The sequence below is a fragment of the Beta vulgaris genome, chromosome 7 (assembly GCF_026745355.1).
Source record: "Beta vulgaris subsp. vulgaris cultivar EL10 chromosome 7, EL10.2, whole genome shotgun sequence".
Taxonomy (NCBI): domain Eukaryota; kingdom Viridiplantae; phylum Streptophyta; class Magnoliopsida; order Caryophyllales; family Amaranthaceae; genus Beta; species Beta vulgaris.
In genome coordinates, this window is record NC_079208.1 from 10,423,333 (window position 1) to 10,446,282 (window position 22,950).

Consider the following 22,950-nt stretch of genomic DNA (forward strand, 5'->3'; position numbering starts at 1 on the left):
TACACCAAAACCACTAAACAACACTTGTTAGCATGGTTAGTCTAATAAAAAATGAAGCTTGAATTCAAGTGAATTCAAAAACTAAAAGAAACTACGAAAAGAAACTAACTAAACTAAAAAAAAAGAAACGAATTCAAGTGAATTCAAAAACACAAAAATAAAAATAAATTGAATTCAAGTAAATTCAATATGCAAATATTTTTGTTCTTTTCTTTTGTTTAGAGAAATGAAGAGTAAAAGGAAAAAAAAGAGTTAGAGATTCGGGTTGCCTCCCGAATAGCGCTGGTTTATGCAGGTCCCGCACGACCGTTTACCTCTACATTACACACAGATCGATCGAACCTCTTTACCTGTTGGCATCCATCAAGGTCGAATTCTTCACTTTCGAGCATCTTCTCAATAGCAGCTACCTATTGCTCCATATACTGCCATCACCTGTGGAAGACTCAAGACAAAGTACCGCCTCCAAGGGGTCTCTATAGAGAGCTTGGGGCATGTTACATGGCAAATTACATCAACCACATCAATACTCCAACACTTTTCCTCTAGCATAGGACTTTTCAAAGCAGTGCTTAGATTGAAAGTGACCTCATCATCTCCAACAGATAGTGTAAGCTTACCATTTTTCACATCAATGACGGCACCTGCAGTGTGAAGGAATGGCCTACCCAAAATGATTGGAATTTGCCTATCTTCCTCCATATCAAGTACAACAAAGTCCACGGGAATAAAAAATTTACCTACTCTAACAGGTACATCCTCTAAAATACCTAGGGGGTATTTAACAGAACGGTCGGCCATTTGTAGAGTAATATTGGTAACTTTCAAACTTCCCATATTCAATTTTGAGGAAACAGACAATGGCATAACACTCACACTAGCCCCCAAATCACATAAAGCTTTATCAATGAACAAACTACCAATGTGACAAGGTATAGAGAAACTACCAGGGTCTTTTAATTTTGGTGGAGATTTATTTTGTAAAATGGCACTACATTCTTCAGTAAAAGCAACTGTCTCCACCTCGTTAAAAGCCCTTTTCCTAGTCAAGATATCTTTCATAAATTTAGCATATGCAGGCACTTGAGTAATTAATTCCGTGAAAGGAACTGTTACCTGAAGATTCTTGACGACTTCCAAAAACTTACCAAATTGCTTGTCCAGCTTACTCTTGAGGTGACGATTGGGGAAAGGAAGTTTGATAGGAGGAACCTCAATAGCAGGCTTTTTAGCTTCATTGGTCTCTTCATGTTCAGTGGCTTGCTGAGAGTTCTCCTTGTCATTTGTAGCTTCAGCTGAGACCTGTTCCTCATCATTTTTCACGCTCAAAGTATCATCAATAGGCATGGGTGGTCCATTGTAGTGAGAACCACTTCGGAGAGTGATGGCATTTGCCGAATCTGTAGGCTGAACAGGTTGTGCTGGAAGAGCACCTTGTTGTCGAGTGGAATTCGAAGTAGCCAATTGTGCCAACTGATTCTCCAACATCTTATTGTGAGCAAGAATGGACTCAATTTGTGCCTTATCAGCTTGTCGATCCTTTTGCATTTGTAGCATCATGTTTCTCATCTCAACCATCATTGGATCGGCAGGAGGTGCTTGTTGAGATGGATTGAAAGGTGGTCTAGAGAAACCAGGAGGGTGTTGGGGAGGTGGTTGGTAGTATCTTTGATTCAATTGTTGTGCTTGTGGTTGTGGTGCAGGAGGATTCAGGACATTAGTGCTCTTGTAAGACAAGTTAGGATGATTTCTCAATCCTGGATTGTATGTGTTGGAGTATGGGTTGTTCGGCCGATATGCTTGAAAAGCATTAACTTGTTCGAGAGAACTCCGACACTCTTGTGCCCAATGTCCAACTATGCCACAATTATCACACATAATCTCGGAGATAGTACCCAAAGCAGCAACATTTGCAGGAGAGGAGAGCTGCATATTGTCAAGTTTATTGCTGATGGCATTCATCTGTGCAGCTAATAAGGATATAGAGTCTATCTCATGCTTTCCACCCTTGTTAGCTAGTCCTCGAGGATTACCATATTGAGAGTTGTGGATAGCCATCTCCTCGATCAAATCATGAGCAGCATCAATTTCCAGTTTCATGAATCTCCCATTTGCTGCAGAGTCAAGGATAAGTCTCGAGTTGTTCCCCAAACCATTGTAGAATCCTTGAACTAGGAACCATTTTTGTAGACCATGATGGGGACATTCTCTCTGAAGATCTTTAAATCTTTCCCATGCCTCATGTAAAGACTCATCAGTCCCTTGGGTGAAGTTTGTAATCTGACTACGCAACCTAGCAGTCTTCTCTGGAGGGTAGTACTTTCTGTAGAAAGCAGAGCCAAGGTATTCCAATCAGTGATCCCAAGAGTGGCTCGATTAATCCCATTGTACCACATTTTTGCCTTGTCTCGAAGTGAAAATGGGAAAAGAATCTCCCGAATCTGATCTTGTGTCACTCCCTGCTGCTTAATGGTAGAGCAATATTGGCAGAAATCTTGATAATGAAGATTGGGGTCTTCATTAGGTCCACCACCAAATTGTTTTCTTTCGATCATGTTTAGCAATGCAGGTTTGATCTCGAAATTTACAGCTTCGATTTCAGGCATTTGATTGCTTTTGGGAAGTTCAGCCAAAGAGGGTTGGGAAAAATCAGTAAGTCTCCGAGCCATTTCTGGTTCTGGTGAAGCGACAGAGACAATGCTGGTAGAATCAGAGTCAGAATCCAAAGGACTATCTTCCCTTGGATTATCTCGCAACTGTCTGGAAAAGTTCTTCTGTCTATGGAAGGATCTTTCGATTTCAGGATCAAATTGTAGGCAATCTGAACTCAAACTCCTGCGCATAGAAGAACTAAAGAACAAACAATTAAGAGATTTTGTCCCAAAGAACAAGTGTTCTCTGAGACGAGAGTATATAATCTAGACTCTAAAACAATTAAAGAAAATGGAACAAAACCGTTTCCCCGGCAACGGCGCCAAATTTTGACAGGCTAGTGGTCGTATCACCTTATCAAAAGTAATCCTAAGTCCTCTAACAAATAGTAGTCAGGGAAGTAGGGTCGAATCCACAGAGAAACAGTGTTCTTTTCCTAATTGTCAGTCAAATCTAGAGTATAGGAACGAGTGTTTGTGTGTAATTATACTAAACTAAACTATAACTAATTCAAGAATTATCAATAATAAAAAGTCTAGGGCACAGGTTCACCAATGATCAATATTTCGGGATGAATAGTTAAATCAACAATTAATAATGCAGTTAAACAGATTGATTCGCTCTCTCAAGTCTAAATCAAGCATAGAACGATATTAACAGGCTCTCGCAATTTATTAACACCAATTCTACCTATTGAAACTAGCCTTAATATTAAGTTTATACCTCTCGGCGCATAACCTAATATTGCAACACTATAACAATCAAATCTGGCCAAATTGGATTGAATAGATATAAAAACATTCAATAGGAATCAACATGCATCAATAAAAATCAATACTTTAACTAAACATCCCTTCCTAATTGATCATGGATCCCCCTAAACCCTAGAAATAGACTACTCAATCATAATTGGGGAAAACATATTCATAATTAAATAAACAAACATGAATTAATACTAAAGTATTGAATAGAAATAAGCAAAGAAGAGAAATAATACCAATTGTAGAACCAATCTTGCAAAAATCCAAGCTTCTATTGAAAATTCAATGTAAATGGAGAAAAAGCAAAACTAGGGTTCTTCAATAATTGAGAGAAAAAAGAAAAATAATCTTTTATGAATTAATGACGGAAAAACAAAATAGAAAATAAGATAGGAAATAAATAATATTCCCTTGAGTCTTTATACCTTTCTATTTCCTAAAACAACTAGAAAAATAGAGTCTAATTCGTCAAAAGATAAAGCCTTATCCGACTAGGAAACCCGGAATAATCCGCGGCCGCGGATTTTCGGGCTGCAAAACAGCGTCAACTTGCAAAGACCATATCTCCCAAACTAGAAGTCGTATCGGGGCGTGTAATATATTGTTGGAAAGCTCTTCAAGTCTAGTTTCCAACCCCACTGGAATCACGGAATTCCGATCTCTGGATAATAAGTTATGATCAAAAGAGTGCACATGACTCAATTTCCATACTTCTTTTAATACGTTTCCGCTATGTTTGAGTTGCAATCCGACTTGAAGATGCCCTTTGGACTTCTCATTTGACTTAGCTCCTTCCTAGATGCTTCTCATGCTTAAGCTTGTCCAATAATACTCCAATTGTGTTCTCAATACCTGAAAACTATCAAAAACACCGAAAACACACACTAGAGTAATATCTTCTCAACTTAAGTAACTTTATGCAATTATGGACTAAGAATGCAACTAAATGATCCTAAAATGCAACCTAAATGCATCATGAAATGCCTATATTAACATGACTTATCACCAAGCAACCACCACCTCCACCACCTTATGAGCCAGTTCCACCATTTCCAGAGGCACTAAAAGACACTTAACGAAAAGAGTGCGATAAAGACATTTACGAAACCTTTGGTAAATATGAGGTGAACATTCCCTTTTAGATACTTTAAAACAAAATCCTAGGTATGCAAAGTTTCTTAAGGAAATGTGCACTACCAAAAGAAAACAAAGGCTAAGGGGAGCACAAAAGATCAAGGTTAGTGAACATGTATCTGTGATGTTTCAAAAGAAACTTCCTCCAAAATGTAGTGAACCCAGGCATGTTCGTTATACCTTGTGTAATTGGGAACACCACGTTTCCAAAGGCTATGCTAGACTTAGGGGATTCTATAAATGTAATTCCTTATTCTTTGTACGAGTCCTTAAAGCTAGGTGCCTTACACGAAACACGTGTTGTGATTCAGTTAGCTGACCATTCTAATGCTTATCCTAAGGGAATAGTGGAAGACGTGTTAGTTAAGGTTAATAAGCTGATTTTTCCTACCGATTTTTATGTCATAGATATGGAGCACGATAAACATGTGACCCCTATTTTTTTTAGGACAACCATTTTTAAAAACTGTTAGGACTAAAATTGATGTGCATAGTGGATGTCTGACTATGGAATTTAATGGAAACATGGTAGAGTTTCACATTTATAATTCCATGAAATTCCCGAGAGACGATCATTCATGTTATTCTATAGATGTAATTGACTCTTTTTCGGAGGACGTGTTTGAGATTGATGGTAAAGATGAATTGCAGGTGGCTCTTGAGCATAGTTTGAAAGATGATGAAGTTGAGTATGTTTTAAGTGCTAGCTTGCGGGAGACAGTGCAGACATTGGAAGAGCTTGATACGCTTCCAATTGTCCCCGCCCATTTGGGACCAATACCACTAACGGTCCCTCGAGAAAAGTTTTTGCCATCTATTTTGCAGGCACCAGTTGTGGAGATGAAGTCACTTCCAGAGCACTTGAAATATGTATTCCTTGGTGATGGAGATACCTAGCTTGTGATCATTTCGAGCAAGCTAACCAAGAAATAAGAAGAAAAACTTATTGATGTGCTGAAGGAGCAGAGAGAAGCTATTGGTTGGACGATTGCAAATATCAAGGGAATAAGATCTAGCACCTGCATGCACCGTATTCTACAAGAAGACGATACAAAGCCGGGGAGACAGCCTCAGAGGCGACTAAATTCACCTACAATGGAGGTGGTAAAAGCTGAGATTCTAAAACTACTCCACGCAGGTATGATCTTCCCTATTTCTGATAGCAAGTGGGTTAGTCCCACTCAAGTTGTACATAACAAGTCTGGAGTCACTGTTGTTGAGAATCAAGAAGGTGAATTAATGCCCACTCGTGTCCAGAACGGGTGGCGTGTATGTATTAATTATCGTAGGCTGAATGCAGTAACTAGGAAAGACCATTTTCCTTTGCCATTTATTGACCAGATGCTTGAAAGATTAATTGGTCATGCTTTCTATTGCTTTTTAGATGGCTATTCAGGATACTTTCAGGTGGCCATTGCGCCAGAAGACCAGGAGAAGACCACATTCACGTGTCCCATTGGCACGTTTGCATACCGATGCATGTCTTTTGGGCTATGTAATGCCCCTGCCACGTTTCAAGTGTGTATGGTAACCAAAATTCGGTAGGCGTTTGTCTTACAACCCTAACCAAATAAAAATTAACTTACTTACCCTCACAAATAAATGTATAGCGGAAGTAAGGATCGTATCCACAGGGAGCAATAACAGGAGTCGATAATTAACGCAAGCAAGGCCCTAATGTACCCTAAGGGAAAAATGATTGAAATAGGGGGGTTTGCAATAATGCACCATGAACTACAACATGCAAATTAGTAAATGAGGGATAAACACAATAGTAAAAAGCCTTGGACTCAATTAATATCCACTTCCAACTAAGTTTCTGAACATTGAACTCACAATCCTAACAAATCCTTTGATCACCTATTGGAAAGTCTAGACTTTTATCCTCTTAGATTGTGGTTAAACAAACACTATCAATGTGGTTTGAAACCTCTTACTATTACTTAACTTAAATGATTAGCACTTAAGTTCAAACCAATTTAGCATTAAAACTGAGGAACAATAGGGTTGTCAATGCTACTTATGCAACAACATTAAAGCAACAAGTTAAGGTCTCCCTAAATTCAGCATCAATGCTCAGAATATAATGAAGGTTTTTAGCATGCTACCAATGAGCAAGGAACAATAACAATCCGATTATGTTCCTGTTTCTAGTATTAGATTGCTCACACAATAAAACTAGTAGCACTCCTAGCAATATTATGCAATTATCATGAAATCAAACATAAGAAACTTAACAATAACCAATGGAGATGTAATATAAAGAAGTTCTCACATAAACATGGTTGAAAGCTTCAATCAATCGATTCCAAGAAGATGTTTACGCTATCATCCACATACTAAACATTATAAATCACTAAAGAAGAGAGTGTTTGAAAACCCTAGAGAAATAATTAGTTCGAAGTGTTCTAACCTATTCTCCCGCGTACCATATGTCGAATGCCAGAGATTAATTACTCAAACCTCCTCACAAGGAAAACAAAACACAAGTGGGCAATTACAGCAAGGTTCGCGACCCGCGACTGGCGACGGTAGTGTATCACAACCAGCGATACTGATCGCGACCCACGACAATCTTCCTGACCATGAAACTACAAAGCAGTCCAACTAAGGAGGAGAAAGGGAAGAAATGCCATGACATAGGGTCTTGGGGATTCGGAAGAAATGCCATGACATAGAGTCTTGGGGATTCTTCTAAGATGCTTGGACGCCACAAGGAAACCCAAATGCTTCAAACTCAAAACTCGAGAGACTTTGACGCCAGGATGCTCGGAAGCGTTGAATGACTTGCCGCTAGGAAGATCGGATGCATGAATGCCTTGGAGTTACAAAAGTCTTTGGAACGCAAAAGTGCCTCTGAAGATGCCATAACATAAAGTTGCAGTTGACACACCAAAACTCACGACAAGACTCGATGAACTCACTAATGTCAAACTAAACCAAAAACTCGACTCTAAGCCCAAATCGAAGCACAAAACAACCTAAAATTCGCCTAAGATCGGCGAATAACTTAAACGCATCATCAGCTAAAAAGCTAAATGATTTGTTGTGGCATGCGACTAAGCTCAACAAAGACATTTGGTACAAATTTGCAAAACTAATATGGCCAAGTCGGATAGGGTGAATTTGTGAACTTAGAAGCCATGGGTTTTGTTGCAGTAAGCCCAATAAATTTTTGGTGCAAATTTGAAAAAGTGTCCAACACTTATATGAACAAGGAGGATATAGTGAATTTATCAACTAAAAAGTCAAGTGCTTAGTTGCGTTTAGGGATGGCAACGGGTCACATCTGGACTAGGTCCATGAGAACCCAAATCTAGATTCGTTTTCAAAGACTAGACTCGGATTCTCCCTTGATCCGACAGGTCCAAAAAAGTAGTTCATAGTAGATCCAGATATTGCAGATCATACAGATCCGAGTCCAAAAAAGATTCTTCTCTAAACCATTGTTTTTCCAAATTATCTTCTACTACCTCTGTTTTTATTTAGTTGCAACGTTTTGACTTTCACGCTTGCCAATGTACAATTTCAAATCGTTTTATCTCTAATTGTATGTAAGTAAAAATTATAAAAATTTGATATTATGAAAGCTTACATCGAAACGAATCAAACAAGACCCCACATGACTATATTTTGTTTAACATATAAATCAATAAATGTGGTCAAATAAGAGAACATGAATAGTGCAATTTGTCAAACGTTGCAACTAAAAAAGAACGGAGATAGTATTTTTTATCCAAAGAAAGGTCATATCTTCTAGTTCAATATATAACATACAATCTCAACACTAATTTCTCCACAAGACCATTATTCCACAACAATTACTCAAAAAATATAAATTATAAAGCCAAAAAATGAAAAACGACTGAAAAATTGCAATCTTTTTATATTACAAATTTACGGAAATTAGTAAATGAGGGATAAACACAATAGGAAAATGGAAAAAAAGAAATATCAATCGCATTTGCTGCAGCTGCCTCCTGACACACCACCAATCTACCATAACCTCACCTTGATTTCATGTTTGAATTCATCTATAGACCAAGTGGAAGAAGAGGATGAAGGAGGAGAAGATTGAATCAGTTGCTCACGCTTGAATCCATCGAGATTGTGTGGACAATGCTTTTGAGTTTCAGGATTACACACACATGGAAGGCATATGGCAATGGTTCTCCTTTCACAACATGTAGAATAAATGATTATTGTTGCGGTCATTAAGTGGCCTATTGCGGCGGTTTTAGCCGCACAACAATTAAGGGTGCAGCAATAGGTAAATAATATATTGCTGCGATTTTTAACCGCAATAATATTTCAACATATTGTTGCGGTTCCTAGCCAAAACCGTGGCAATAAGTTTATTTTTTATTAAAAATACTAGTAGAATAAATGCTATTTGTTGCGGTGATATTGCTACGGTTTTACCTATGCGCAGCAATATAACATGCAAAAAGAAAAGAAGAAATAGAAAATAACCATATTGTTGCTGTTTCGTCCGAAAACCGCAACAATATGGTTTCAACGGAAATTTTTTAAATTTTTTTTGACTAGTTAAGCAAACATTATTGTTGCGGTTTCTCGAAGAAACCGCAGCAATATATTAAAATAGTATAAAAAAATATTATTTTAATATATCGCTGCGGTTCCTCAAGAAAACCGCAGCAATATAAGTTGTTTTAAGTATAAAAAGAAATTAGGGTTTTGTTCCCCTTCTATCTCTCATAAACCATCCTCCTTCTCTCCTAAACTGTCCTCCTTCTCTCCTTCTCTCCTCAACCGTCCTCCTTCTCTCCTCACTATTCTCGCTCTGCGGTTTCTCTCTCCTCTTCACACAACGACTCTCTCCTCACTATCCTCGCTCTCTCCTCTTCGGCGGTCCTTCTCTCATAAACCTTCCTTCGTGGCTCGCCTTCTTCGTCGTTCGTGGCCTTCGACGCTCGTCTTCTTCGTCCTTCGCCGGCGTTCGGCGCTTGCTGGCCTTCGTGGCTCGTCTTCTTCGTCGTTCGTGGCCTTCGACGGTCGCCTTAGTTTCTTCGTCCTTCGCCGGTCTTCTTCGTCGGAACCGTAGGCATCTTGCCAGGAAGTTGGTGGGCTCAGTACGGTCGAACGAACTAGAGTTAGCAGAGGATCCAGACTTTGATCGAAGATGGCTTCGTGGCTTTCGACCTAAATCGTGCTTTTATTTTATTTTTTTCCGTTTTTAGTGATCGATTTGTAATTTAGGTTCTCCTTCCTCTGCCTTTGTTTTTTTATGTAATTTTAGTTTCAGCATTTTTTTTTTCGTTTTTAGTTTTGTAATTTAGGTTAAGAATTTTTTTTTTCTGTTTTTTTGATTTCAGCATTCTAGATTTACATTTTTTTTTTCTTTTTTTTGTTGAATGGAAATTTGATTTTTTTAGGTTAGTGTTATAGATGCAGTAGATCTGTTAGTCAATTTTTTTATGTTATATAATATACTTGTGTTTTTTTTTTTTTTTGTGAGAGCAGATTTGATCTGGTTTGTGTTTTAGTTAAGTGTTTTTTTTATATACTCTAAAGGTTGTTTGTTTCTATCTCTTCCACATACTTTTGGGAGCTGTGAGTTTCTTTTGATAAATTTGGAATGAAATCTACAAAAATTATATAAGAAAAAAACATCGAATTTTTTTTTTTTTGAAATGTGGTACATATTGCTGCGGTTTTTGTTAAAAACCGCAGCAATATGATCTATTTAAAAAGTAATATTGTTGCGGTTTCAGGCCCAGAACCGCATCAATATTACTTTTATTATTGTTAATTAATAATATTGCTACGGTTTTGGGCAGAAATCGCAGCAATATTACGTGTCAAATAGATAAAAAAATATAATATTGCCGCGGTTTGGAGTAAAAACCGCAGCAATATTATTAATACCTATTGCTGCCCCCTTAATTGCAGCGCGCCCAAAACCGCAGCAAATAGCCTTTATTTTACTAGTGAAAAGTACAACGTATTGCTGCGATTGTTGCCCAAAACCGCAGCAATAGGTCTTGGTACAGGAAATTTTTTTTTTTTACATTTCGCAATTAAATTTGAAAGTTTAAAATCATGCAACTAACCCATCCACTATCCATCAAATTCCCAAACAAAATGAAGATGAAATGACATATGAATCTCATTAATATATGAAGATAAAAAAAAAACTAGTTATATAAATAATACAAAAGATCAAAAAGTAAAACGAAAAAGGAAAAATAAAAAAAACTGCTACAACTAACTGACTAATTACAAAAAAAAATTTAAAAACAAAAAAATATATGAGAAAAAAATAAGAAACTAATCTATAAAAACGAAAACAATTAAAAAAAATCCTAAAGCAAAAAATCTACATAGACATCTAAAAAATGATTAAATCAAAACAAAATCCTAAAATAAAAAATCTACGTACATATCTTTAAAAAAATGAAAAAAAAAGGGAAACAAAAAAAAGGAACAAAAACAGATCTGTTCTCCATGTGAACGACGACGCTTCAAATTATATGACGCTTCAAATTGAATGATTTGTCGTCGGTCCGATTTCGATGAACGAATGAACGACCGACGTAGGACGAAGGGATTAAACCGTCGATCCGATTTCGACGAAGGGATATAGAGAGATAGAGGAGGAAGGCATGTTTTAGGGTTTCGAGTTTCAGTGGAAAAGAACGAACGGCCAACATAGGACGAACGAACCAACGGCCAACATAGGACGAACGAACCAACGGCCGACCGATGAAGGACGAATGAACGAACGACCAACGAAGGTTGGCGGAACAAACGGCCGACGAAGAACGAACGAACGATGGAGTTTGAGAGGAGTTGTCAAGGCAGGGTCGAAAAGGAAGAGGAGGGGGTAAGATTCGAAGATGGCGACCGGAGTTTTACACAAGAGAGAGAAGGAGATTTCCGGGAGTGAGATGTGAGGGAGAAATAAGAGAGAGCGAAGAGAAATAAGTATTTTATATTAAAAAAGTACAACATATTGCAGCGGTTTTGACTAGAAACCGCAGCAATATCTTGACCTATTGCTGCGGTTTTTGCCCAAAACCGCAGCAATAGGTCCTAGTACAAGTAATTTTTTTTTTTTTTGCATTTTGCAATTAAATTTGAAAAATTAAAACCATTCACTAATTCATTCATCAAATTCGCACACAAACTGAAAATGAAATGACATATAAATCTCAATAATATATAAAAATAAAAAATCAGTGTGAGTGGATAACAAAAAACCTCTAAAATGAATGAAAAATGAAAAAGCAAATAATATTGTAAATCATACGCAACCCCCAAATGAAAGAGCAAAAATAAAAAACAATAGTTATAACTAAATTATTAATTACAAAAAATATAATAAAAGCCAAACTATATCAAAAAAATTAAGCAACTGAAAATAAAAAAAAAATCCTAAAATAAAAAAATTACTGATCTAAAAACAGAAACAAAAAATAAACGAAAAAAAGGGAAACAAAAAAAGCAGATCTAGCAGGATATACGAACGGTTGCCTCTGCCCTCACCATCTTTCGCTATTGTCGCATCACGGTGGTTGTTGTGGCATCACGATGGTATCGTTTTCGTGTCACGGTGGTTGTTGTCGCATCACGGTGGTGGTTGTCGCACGTTTCCTCGTAGTCAAGGTGGAAATTCGAACGGTCGATGATGGAGAAGCACTGGCGATTTTAGCCGCAACCGGCGTGGTGATAGAGCGTGGCGTCAACGACACCATAAGCGATTTCGTGGGTCAGCGATTTCGTGAAAAGAGAGTACCGATTGAGAGGAGAAGAGAAGATGAGGGGAGAGAGGAAGAGAGGAGGAGAGAGAGTGAGGAATGAAGAACGTGAAAAATTGAATGAAGAGGAGAGAGTTTAGAGGGAGAGAGACTAGGAGACTAGGAGGCGTGAAAAACTGAGTGAAGAGGAGAGAGAGTAGGAGTCGTGAAAAACAAATTGAGTGAAGAGGAGAGAGAGAGTATGAGGCAAACCCTAGCTAGCTTTCGTTGTTGTGGCGTCACGGTGGTTGTTGTGGCGTCATGGTGGTTTCGTTTTCGCGTCACGATGGAGGTTGTCGCGCGTTTCCTCGTAGTCAAGGTGGAAATTCGAACGGTCGACGATGGAGAAGCACTGGCGATTTTAGCCGCAACCGGCGTGGTGACAGAGCGTGGCGTCAACGACACCATAAGCGATTTCGTGGGTCAGCGATTTCGTGAAAAGAGAGTACCGATTGACAGGAGAAGAGAAGATGAGGCGAGAGAGGAAGAGAGGAGGAGAGAGAGTGAGGAATGAAGAACGTGAAAAATTGAATGAAGAGGAGAGAGTTTAGAGGGAGAGAGACTAGGAGACTAGGAGGTGTGAAAAACTGAGTGAAGAAGAGAGAGAGTAGGAGTCGTGAAAAACAAATTGAGTGAAGAGGAGAGAGAGAGTAGGAGCCAAACCCTAGCTTTTAATATATTCATATTAAAATCCTATTGCTGCGGTTTTCTGTAAGAACCGCAGCAATATGGTTGCTGCGGTTTTTGTCAGAAACCGCAACAATATGTTTTGTCAAATAATAAAAAATTTCTGTTGAAACCATATTGCTGCGGTTTTCGACCGAAACCGCAGCAATATGGTTATTTTTATTTTTCCGTTTCTTTTTATGTGATATATTGCTGCGTATGGCTAAAACCGCAGCAATATCACCGCAGCAATAAGCAATTACTAGTGAGAGGGAGAAATGAGAGTGAGGGAGGCGCCCCACTTAGTTTATATTTAGGGTTTCATTTTTTTTTTGGTTAGATATATTGTTGCGGTTTCTGACAATAACTGCATCAATATATTAAAATATTAATTTTTTAATATTATTTTGATATATTATTGCGGTTCTTGTCAGAAACCGCAATAATATATCTGGTCAAATGTCAACTTTTTTTCAAAATTTTTTCCGTTGAAACCATATTGTTTTGGTTTCTGTCGAGAACAGCAGAAATATGGTTATTTTATATTTTATCTTTTCTTTTAACGTGATACATTGCTGCGTATGGGTAAAACCGTAGCAATATTACCGCAACAATAAGCAATAATTCTACTAGCGTTTCAAGTCGTCGGCCACTAGATTGTTGGAGAGGGGAGAACCGGAGACAGGGAGAGAATGGGACTAGAGGCCTGAGAGTAAAACTGTACAAGAGAGAGTTAGGGTTTAGAGAGTGAGAGAGGCGTGAAAAGTGAGAGAGTGTTTTTAAAATGCTAAAGGCTAGCCCACATGCCCAACCCACCACCCATTTACTCTTTAAGAAAACGGATCTACGAATCCGAGTCAGGGTCTCGGGGTCAGATTAGATCCGGACGCGGATTTGCATTATGACAACAGTATCTGGATCCAATGAGTCTGAAATTTCGAAATCCAGATTCGAAAAAAAGGATCCAGTGCACGAATTCGAGTCGGATCCAACATCCATTGCCATCCTTAGTTGCGGCTAAGTCCCCTTTTCGTAAAACTCAAGTATAATTTTTTTCTTAAATACTTATGCTTTTCCGTTAAGTAATTTTGTGTTTTGGCTTAACTAGTTGGTTGAATCCCATAGGCCATAACTAGCAGTAGTAGTGAAATTTTTTAAGCGCATAACTAATGAATTGAAATACGCAAAGAATTAGATTGACATTAAGCTAACTGTCATATTATCTATATCCTAGCCTCCCCTCTCTTTTTCTCTCTCTCAAACCCTAGCCTCTCGTACCCCCTTCTTCATCAATTACGGACTGCCATGGATGAAAACATCCATGGTAAGCCCCTTTTCCTCTTTTATTTTCAGTTTTTAATTCATTTTCTTGTTTTGTTCAATAAATTAGTCTCTCTTTGTGATATTTTCTCAAACCCTGTTATGGGGTTTTTAGTTTCTGTTTTGGAAATCTCCTTCTCCCCTATGGGAGTTGTGAGTATGGTTCTTTTGTTTTTAGGTATGAGAAATTATTCTCATTGGTTGAAGTTCGAAACTCAACATGAAGGTATTGGAATCCCGGATGCGGTCAACCTGACTCGATCAAGAATGTTCTTCCCAAACTATATCAGAATGATAGACTTCCTCATCAATAGCTGTTTGATTCAGCAAATTCAAGAGGGTTGTGCTGTATTGTTCGATCTGGTTCATTGTAGTTTCTTCGAAGACGAATTTGATTTAGTCTTGTTTAATTGTATCTTATTTTACTTTAATACCTATTGTAAATGCCGTTTAGCCTTCAATTAATGAAATTTCTCTTTATAAAAAAACTGTCATATTATCTGACGACTTACGAACTCTTTTCATATTTGGAATTTGGATCTTGACATAGCCAAGAGTTTTTTCCCTTAGAATTCAACAAATCATTGATGACTGAGCATGTACCAATAAACTATGGTTTAGAATAGTAAAGTCCAAATAATTATACAATATTAAAACATTGAATTGACCGATAAACTCAATTATGAGATGAGAAAATGAAGATAGCCGAGAAATGAGATGTTTAAGTTACTCGATAAGTTTAGGAACAAATATAAATACTTTTTTATGGGTGGATTTTGGTTTTCCCAATTACAAAAACATTTGATAATTCAAATTTTTTTACTGTTTTTTTTAGAATGAGAAAGGGTAAAATTGGAAATAACAATGGTCAAAGTTTGGATGAAAGGAACATGAAACAGCCCGATCCTCTAAACGCCGCAACACACTCTACCGGTTTTTTTGATGACGTCACCCACACGTGAACCCATTATTGTTGACCATCTTTCTCTCCATCGGTCCTCCATGTGGGGCCATTCATTCTCACGTGCGGCTCCTTCACTTTCTCTGAATTATAAAGAGAATGTGTTTTCTCTTCTACTCCCTCCGTCCCATAATATAGTGCCTATTTCATTTTTGGTGGTCAAACTTTAAAATCTTTGACCGAATATTCTCATTTGTATATATAAAAAAACATATTCATGTAAGATCTTGTTAGATTCGTCTCAATGTGTAGTTTCATAATATCAACTTTTTATATTTTTTATCAATAAGGAATTGAAGATATTAAAGGTCAAAGTTACGTTTTGGAGACCGTGAAAAAAGAAACAAGCACTATATTATGGGACGGAGGGAGTAATAAAATAAAATAATTACTACTCTTTCATGTTTGGTTTCTTCGTTTCTTGGTGTACTACCTAATTACACAATTTTCAACCATTTTTATTTTTTATTTTTTTATAAAACTAAGTATAAAGAAATTAATTTTTCCCTTTGCTTTCATTACTCTCCTTGACCTTGTGTTTGGAGCTGCCTCATTTCTCTCTCTATAAAATGCTGCAATCCCAATATGTTAATTAATACCATAATTAAGTTATGGATGACCATTAGTTAATACTGACATTGTGAATTAAAGTATGATTATTTTTATGTTTAATTCACGAAACTAACATTAAAGGGTATGATTCCAAACCGAGTTATGACTTTATGAGAGTATAGAAATAGATAGAAAGTGAGATTTATGTGACAGTAGAAAAATAAAGAGAAAATTTTCTTTAATAAGAGAAACATTGAAATCATATTTTTCTATTAAATGTGTTTGGTTTCATTTAGGAATGAAAAATCTTCTTTTATAAATTTAGAAATAAATTAAACAAACACTAGGTATGAGTTTTGTTCATTCCAAACTCATATCTCATACCTGAAACTAGTGAACCAAACACCCCCTTATAAGTTCAAAGACGTTCCATCTTAAAACCAATTAGTGATAGGAGGAGTAACTCCTAATATTATTAGAGTGATTTAGTCTCTTTTCTTTCTCCAATGTGTTACAAGGGTGATGATTTCTTTTATTACCCTTCCTCCCTATTTCTTTTACAAGGATCTCTAATCTTATCTCTATCTAAAAAAAGCGTATAAAGAACTTCTTCTAAATTAATCCTTTACATAGGCTAGGAGATTTTTTTTTTTAATGTTATGGAGCAAAACATATGATGTGGCATGAGTGCGAGACTACAGCATTCAAATACATAAGAAGTGTTAATGTCAGATTCGATTTCATTTGAAGATTTGTCCTCCCCACTTGCTATCTATCTGTTTGTTCTTTGTAATTTTTGTTAATATCTTATTATCTGAAATCCCCTAGTTGCTGATAACAAATCTGAAATTTAAAAGTCAGCTTAGAGTTTGTTTAGGAATAATCCTGGGTTCATACTTCATATATTATCTGTTATATTTCCTTATCATGGGATTTTCATATCAGTATATTACTGTAGTAAGCAGATTCCCTATAGGGATGCATCATACATGGTCCTACTTTTGGTAAAATTTTATGTATATACAATGGGGGATTTAGGAATTTATGAATAATTGGTCACTACCGACTAGGTTGCACAGAGATGGATATCGGTACAAGTGCGAGTACGGGTGCGGGTGCGGGTTCGGATACGCGTACCCATATAGGATAATCCATGAATTTTAAAAAAATACTATGAACATCCCTATTCATATGTATGCTTATGTGTTTAATGTGTTCTCCACCTTATATGTTTACTTTTGGTAATTAAAGACCTAAATAAATTTTCCAATATAAAAGTCAGATAATTTGGATAATTGGATTAGGCTCCCAGTAATTTGATTGCTTAAAAAACATATCACAAAAATTAGTCTTTTGCTTGTTGTAAACATATTTTTATTGTCTATGTGGGACAATCACGTATTTGATTAACTCATTGTAAAAGTTTTATTGAAAAATGTTTTGAAGTTGCCAACAAGTCTTTAAAGGAAGACTCATTAACCTAATTGGATTGGGAGAAATCAAGGGACAACTTAGGAACTTATCCAATGTACATTTTCCTGTCATGACTCCATAGATGGTAACTGAAACATACATTGAGTTAGGGGTGAGGGTACGAATAAGATCAAGAATCAAATTCACCCACTAGATGCTTCTATTTAATATCAATTCTTGTGCGAGTTTTATGCAATTAAATAACTACGTAATATGTTAATGCAATCCAAAATTATTCTATGTCAGTTCATCGAACACATGTTATTGTGAAATCAAATTACTAGAAACCTAATCCAACTGTCCACATTATCTTAATTTAGTGTTGGAATATTTAATTAGGTCTTTGATTAGAAAAATTAAACTTGTGTTGTGATGAAAGCATCAAATCATATAGCATGCATAAGGATGAGATACATATTAGGAAAAAATGTACAGCATAGCGTTAATTATTTGAAAATATATATCATGACAAGTAAATTGGTAGTAAAACAAGAGATTAACTGTAATTGACACTAAGGATTTATACCTTTGTCTCCCGAGTCTTCTAGTACGGTCTGAAGGAAGAGCAATCATGAAAGCTTGAAATATGAAATTCGAAGGTATGAATATATTTAAATGTATAGATGTCTTTGATTATGTGTTGTAAGCTTACTAGGAAGTGATGAATTCATAAGGAAAAAGTATGTCAAAGTGTTAAAGCATAGGGTACAGTATAAAAAACGTTCGAAGAAAGAACAACAATTATAGACAAAAAAAATCGAAATGGTTGCGAAGATATAATAAAAAAAATTGTGGTGTCTAAGTCACAGCTCGGGCGTTAGGTGCACAACTCGTGCGCTAGATGCACAACCTGTGCGATAGGGGCACGACTTGTGTGTCTGGCGCACTAGCTTTACGTTTTTTGTTTTTGCACGCGCATTACGTCAAACACAACATGGATCTGGCCGATTTTTTATCGTTTTAAGATTATTTTTTTTATCTTTGACGAAAGCTATCCTTTGCGATACGAAATCAACTATCTTTAGAATTAAAAATCTAATTTTTGAAATATCATTCAAAAATTAATTATTGAGAATAATTAATATTAAAAATATAATTAATTACCAGGAATAATTAGTTGGACTTTTAAAATTGGGCATGGATTTAATAAACAGACTTTATATTTTCGAAACGCTTTTGGGCTTAACTTGTTCAATTGCTTTTCCTTTGGATCGAACCAATTAGGATGACAATATATTTCATCATTGGGTACTTAATGGAGCGACACTATATTGTGTCTACAAAAGCTTCACTTTGACTGAGACTGGATCGGGATATAATGATTCTAAACACTCCACAATTTAGAACTGATCAATATATCATCAGTCTTTGCAACTCAAAGTTAGTCTGCCAGACGATAACTACAAGTAATTTGATTACCTGTAGGAGAAGATGTTAGCAAATAGGTACAAACAACTCATATAATGCATATAATGATGCAATAATGCAAACTTAGACTATCTAAGGATACAGGAGACACTATGCAATGATTATGACTATGCAAAGATAATATATAGATGGAGTTAAGGAAATGTCATGCAAGGTCAGAATTATGCAAGGCTAAGAGATTTGGATAGCTAGAAATGGATTGGTAGATGGATGTAAGGTCAAGGTTTTGCAAAGTTAATATGGATCGATATAAAAAGATAGTCAGATTTTCAAAAACTTCTTTTAATAATGAATCGGCTTCTGCAAGTGAGATCCGTAGATTACAACTCTTCTGGAGTTTGATTTGGAGGAACCACCACATACATTGGAATCCCCCACTTTAAGAAAGCTTTTTTTGAATTATGAATTTTAAGCCTAGATTAGAAGGTATTTGGTTTGTATTGAACATTCAAAGCTGTTGATCTGTATGACTCTCAAGAGCGTTTGAAGTTCTTCATCGAGGAGTTGATGTAGGCAGATTCAGGTATTGCCACAGACCATGGAATTATCAAAGAGTCCCTTACGTACAAGGAGAGTTTGGATTAATAAAAAAGGTTTTAATTTTTGGTACTCAAATAAATGTAGGTGGGAAAGGCTTTGACGTGGCTAGGTTCATACTCGAGTATATGTCAGGATCTAGAAAATAGTATACTTCTGAATTCATCACTCCTGGATTTGTATGCTGCTATATTTATGATTATTGCCTTCAAAATAAAGTTTGGGTTATCTTCCTTAATGCGGGAGAAAGCTAGAAAGTCAAATCATTAGACCTTTATTAATTTATTTTATTGAAGTGGTCGAACCTCGAGATAAGGATTCTTACGTATCCTTGCAGAATCAAACTATTCGTAATTCTAGATCTGATTTCTTTTAGGAGAAATTCACAAGAGGGGCCCCAACTATTATCCATTTTCTTGTATAAGTCCCAACTATAGTTTATACCCTACAGGTCCCAAGTTTACCATCTTGTGATTTTATAAGTCTTGAATTACTTATAAACGATTTAAAAGGTAAGGTTTTTAAACATTGGCCCCATTTTATAAGTCTTTGTCACTTGCTGAAAGTGTTCGAAAATGGTAAACATTTAAAAATCTTACCTTCTAAACCGGTTATATGTAACTCAGGATCTATGAAAATCACAAGATAGTAAACTTGGGATCTATAGGGAATAATCCATTGTTGGGACTTATAAAAGAAAATGAGTAATAATTGGGGCCTCTCTTGTGAATTTTTCCATCTTTCTATGTGCCCTAACTTTTGTTTAGGTCACTGTTTTGGGATTTCAACCTAGTAGGCTTCGACATACCCTAGAGAAGGAGTTAGGGTCGATGAAAGGTTGAAAGGTTTGAGGTTTGAAGTTTTGATGAAGGGTCAATTGATAGGGCTAAGGTAAGGATCAGGGATATAGATTTTTTTTTAAAATGAATTCAAGGATTGAATATGGGGTAGAACTTGTGTGCAATCCCCTTACCTTGAATTTTTCTTTGCCTCTGGCTTTTTCTTTTTTCAATAGCCTGTGCTTTTTATGTTTCTCTTTTACTTCTCTTTTTTTCGCACTTTGAATTATTCTTCTATATTACTTTTACCTGGCATTAACTGTTTTTTTTTCTATGTAATGAAGCTTGCACATATGTTTCTATGGTTTTGGGTATTGGGAGGTTTGAAGGCTTTTTGTGGAACTTTGAGTTGAAGGAATAATGAAGGCGATGGTTTAAGGGATTATCTTTTTTATTATGGAGATAGCTTATGGATGATGGCTTCTTGGAATGATAGAGGGAAGAGGGAACTAACTTATAATCCAAAGTATGTGTTTCTTTCATTTTTTGATTTTTTTTATTAATCAAGGTCATTAGAATGATTTAAATTTCAACATCAAATTCGAGCCATGAATTAAATGATGGAGGGTTGATGAAAATAAAAAGAAAATGCAATTATTTTATTAAGAAAACATAAATACAACATAAGGGTGATAAATACGAAGAGTCCTAAATGACATAGACTCGACAGAAAAGGAAATAAAGGAGTTAGAGGAAGGACTCCCTGACTCAACCTAAAAAACTAGCGCTAAATGACTAAGCCCCCTAAATTGTAGAGACATTGGCCAAGGGGTTGCTGTTGATGTTGGCTTTTACTGTAGGCGGAATTGGCAGTCTACCATCTTCAAGCATGTCCTATAGAGCATGGTTCAAAGTCTAACACTGCAATCTTAGATTCTCGTTTCCTTGTTGGTACTTACAGTAGGAACTAGGATTCCACTTTTTAGACCTATTCTCTAGAGCAGACCTTGATTAAGGTCAAGAGGCTGAAGTGCTCACTTTGCATGAAGCCTAGTGAATGCTTCTTCTACAAACATGCCTAGAGGAGTGAATGTTCGTTGAGGCCCTAGAAAACCCGGCCTTCTTTTCAGTATTCAAGGCATTGGCCTCATTGCTCTTGGATCTAGAATGTTATTTTTACTCTTCTTGGAGAGTTATTGTTATTGTACCCCTTATTTTTAAAGGCATGCACCCCTTCCACAATTATAGGCCCACCTTGTAGAGCATCGTGAAAGACTATATAGGCTGGAACTTAATGTGATCCCTGAATTTATACTGTAGGTTATTAATCACCAATCAGACTTGGTCCTTTTCTGATGGCCTATTAGTCATCCTTTTTCCTCCATCTGTTAAGGAAGGTGACCAAATCTTCATCGGGGTTTTGTTTAGTTAACTCCACCTCACAAGGACCAATGAGAAGCTGAGTATTATATATGTACTGCTTGCAAAGTCTTCTTTAATGTAGTCCCAATTTTTCAGCTTAATTTTATTCACCTGATTTGAACCACTTGGATGGATGTGCATCCAATGTTAAAGGGAAAAAGAAGCAAAAGATCTTTGCTCATGCCTTTGGGAACCATAGAGATAGTGAAGGCTCTCAAATGATCATCTAGGTCTTCCACCCTCTTGAGTTTTGGGTGGTCACCAATGCTACCTATTCAGGGAACTTTTCCCTCAATTCAGGATCAAGGATGTCATTGCCATGAGCCTAACCCTCAAGTGCAAGAATTGTATGGACCAATTGTTCTAGTTTTCCAAACCTCAAATCAATCTCGGACATGAAATGAGGTGGTGATGGTGGAGTATCTTCCTGTTCTTCTTCCTCAATTGTCAGTTTTCTCTCATCATTTTGATCTCTTGTCTTATTCCTTAATTCGATAATTCATCAGCTGGAGTAAGGCATGATGGCATTGAGCTGTTAATAAGTGTCTCCTATCTCAGATGATGATTCAAATTTTCAGATGACTAGTCAAAAAAAGTAAGAAATCATTTGACGAGAATGGGAGTGGGTTGACTTGTATTCCTCTCTGTTGGACGTTTCCAAGTTATAACCTCATGACCTATCCTGAACTAAAATCGAAATGTGAAATGAAAATGGCAATGGGAAATGGAATCAAAAATGGAAATGGGAAATGTTTTTGCAATGAAGTATTTCAAATGATATGGTTTTGAAAGTAGTATGTACAAAATATATGCAGATGTAGACATGGACTGGACTATGCGAGCAGATTGGACTCGAAATATGCTTTCATGATGAGAAGGAATATTAGTTTCACTAGTCTTATTAGGTTGCCTTTATGGACTTAGGGGTGATTGGCTTCGCCAGACTCGATGATTTTGTGTTATCATGGACTTAGGATGGATTAGCTTCGCTAGGCTTAAAGGTTTTGGGACACTATGGACTTAGGGTAGACTAACTTCGCTAGATTAGAGGATTCGGGTGGCTATAGATTTAAGGTAGGAGTAGATTCGCTAAACTCTAGGATTGGGTCATTATGTTCTCATGGTGGACTAGCTTTGCTAGGTTCAAAGAGATCATCGTTGTTAAGGATGAGTAACCTCGCAAAACTCAAAGGTTCCTATTAGGGTCTTGAGGATGACTAGTCTCGCTAGGGCATCATTATGGTCTTAGTGGTGAGTAGCTTCACTGAACTCAAAGGAGGGCATTATGGTCCCAAGGGCCACTAGCTTTGCTAGGGTGCCATTACGGTCTTAAAGGTGAGTAGCTTCGTAAACTCAAAGGTTGTCATTATGGTCTTAAGGGTGATTGGCTTTTCTAGGTGTCATTATGGTCTCATTCGCCTCATTCCAATATACTAAGCAAATTACACAAATTACAATCAACAGCAAAATAACACAAAAAGGAACCATAAACCCTAAAATATAAA

General features: G+C 36.6%; 1 non-coding gene across 1 annotated transcript; it reads left to right on the forward strand.

Annotated features, from left to right (window-relative positions):
- Positions 1-2,188: 2,188 nt before the first annotated feature.
- LOC125492090 (small nucleolar RNA R71) lies at positions 2,189-2,295 on the forward strand. Its single transcript, XR_007268537.1, has one exon. It is a non-coding gene; the product is annotated as a small nucleolar RNA R71 (small nucleolar RNA).
- The last annotated feature ends 20,655 nt before the right edge of the window (positions 2,296-22,950 follow it).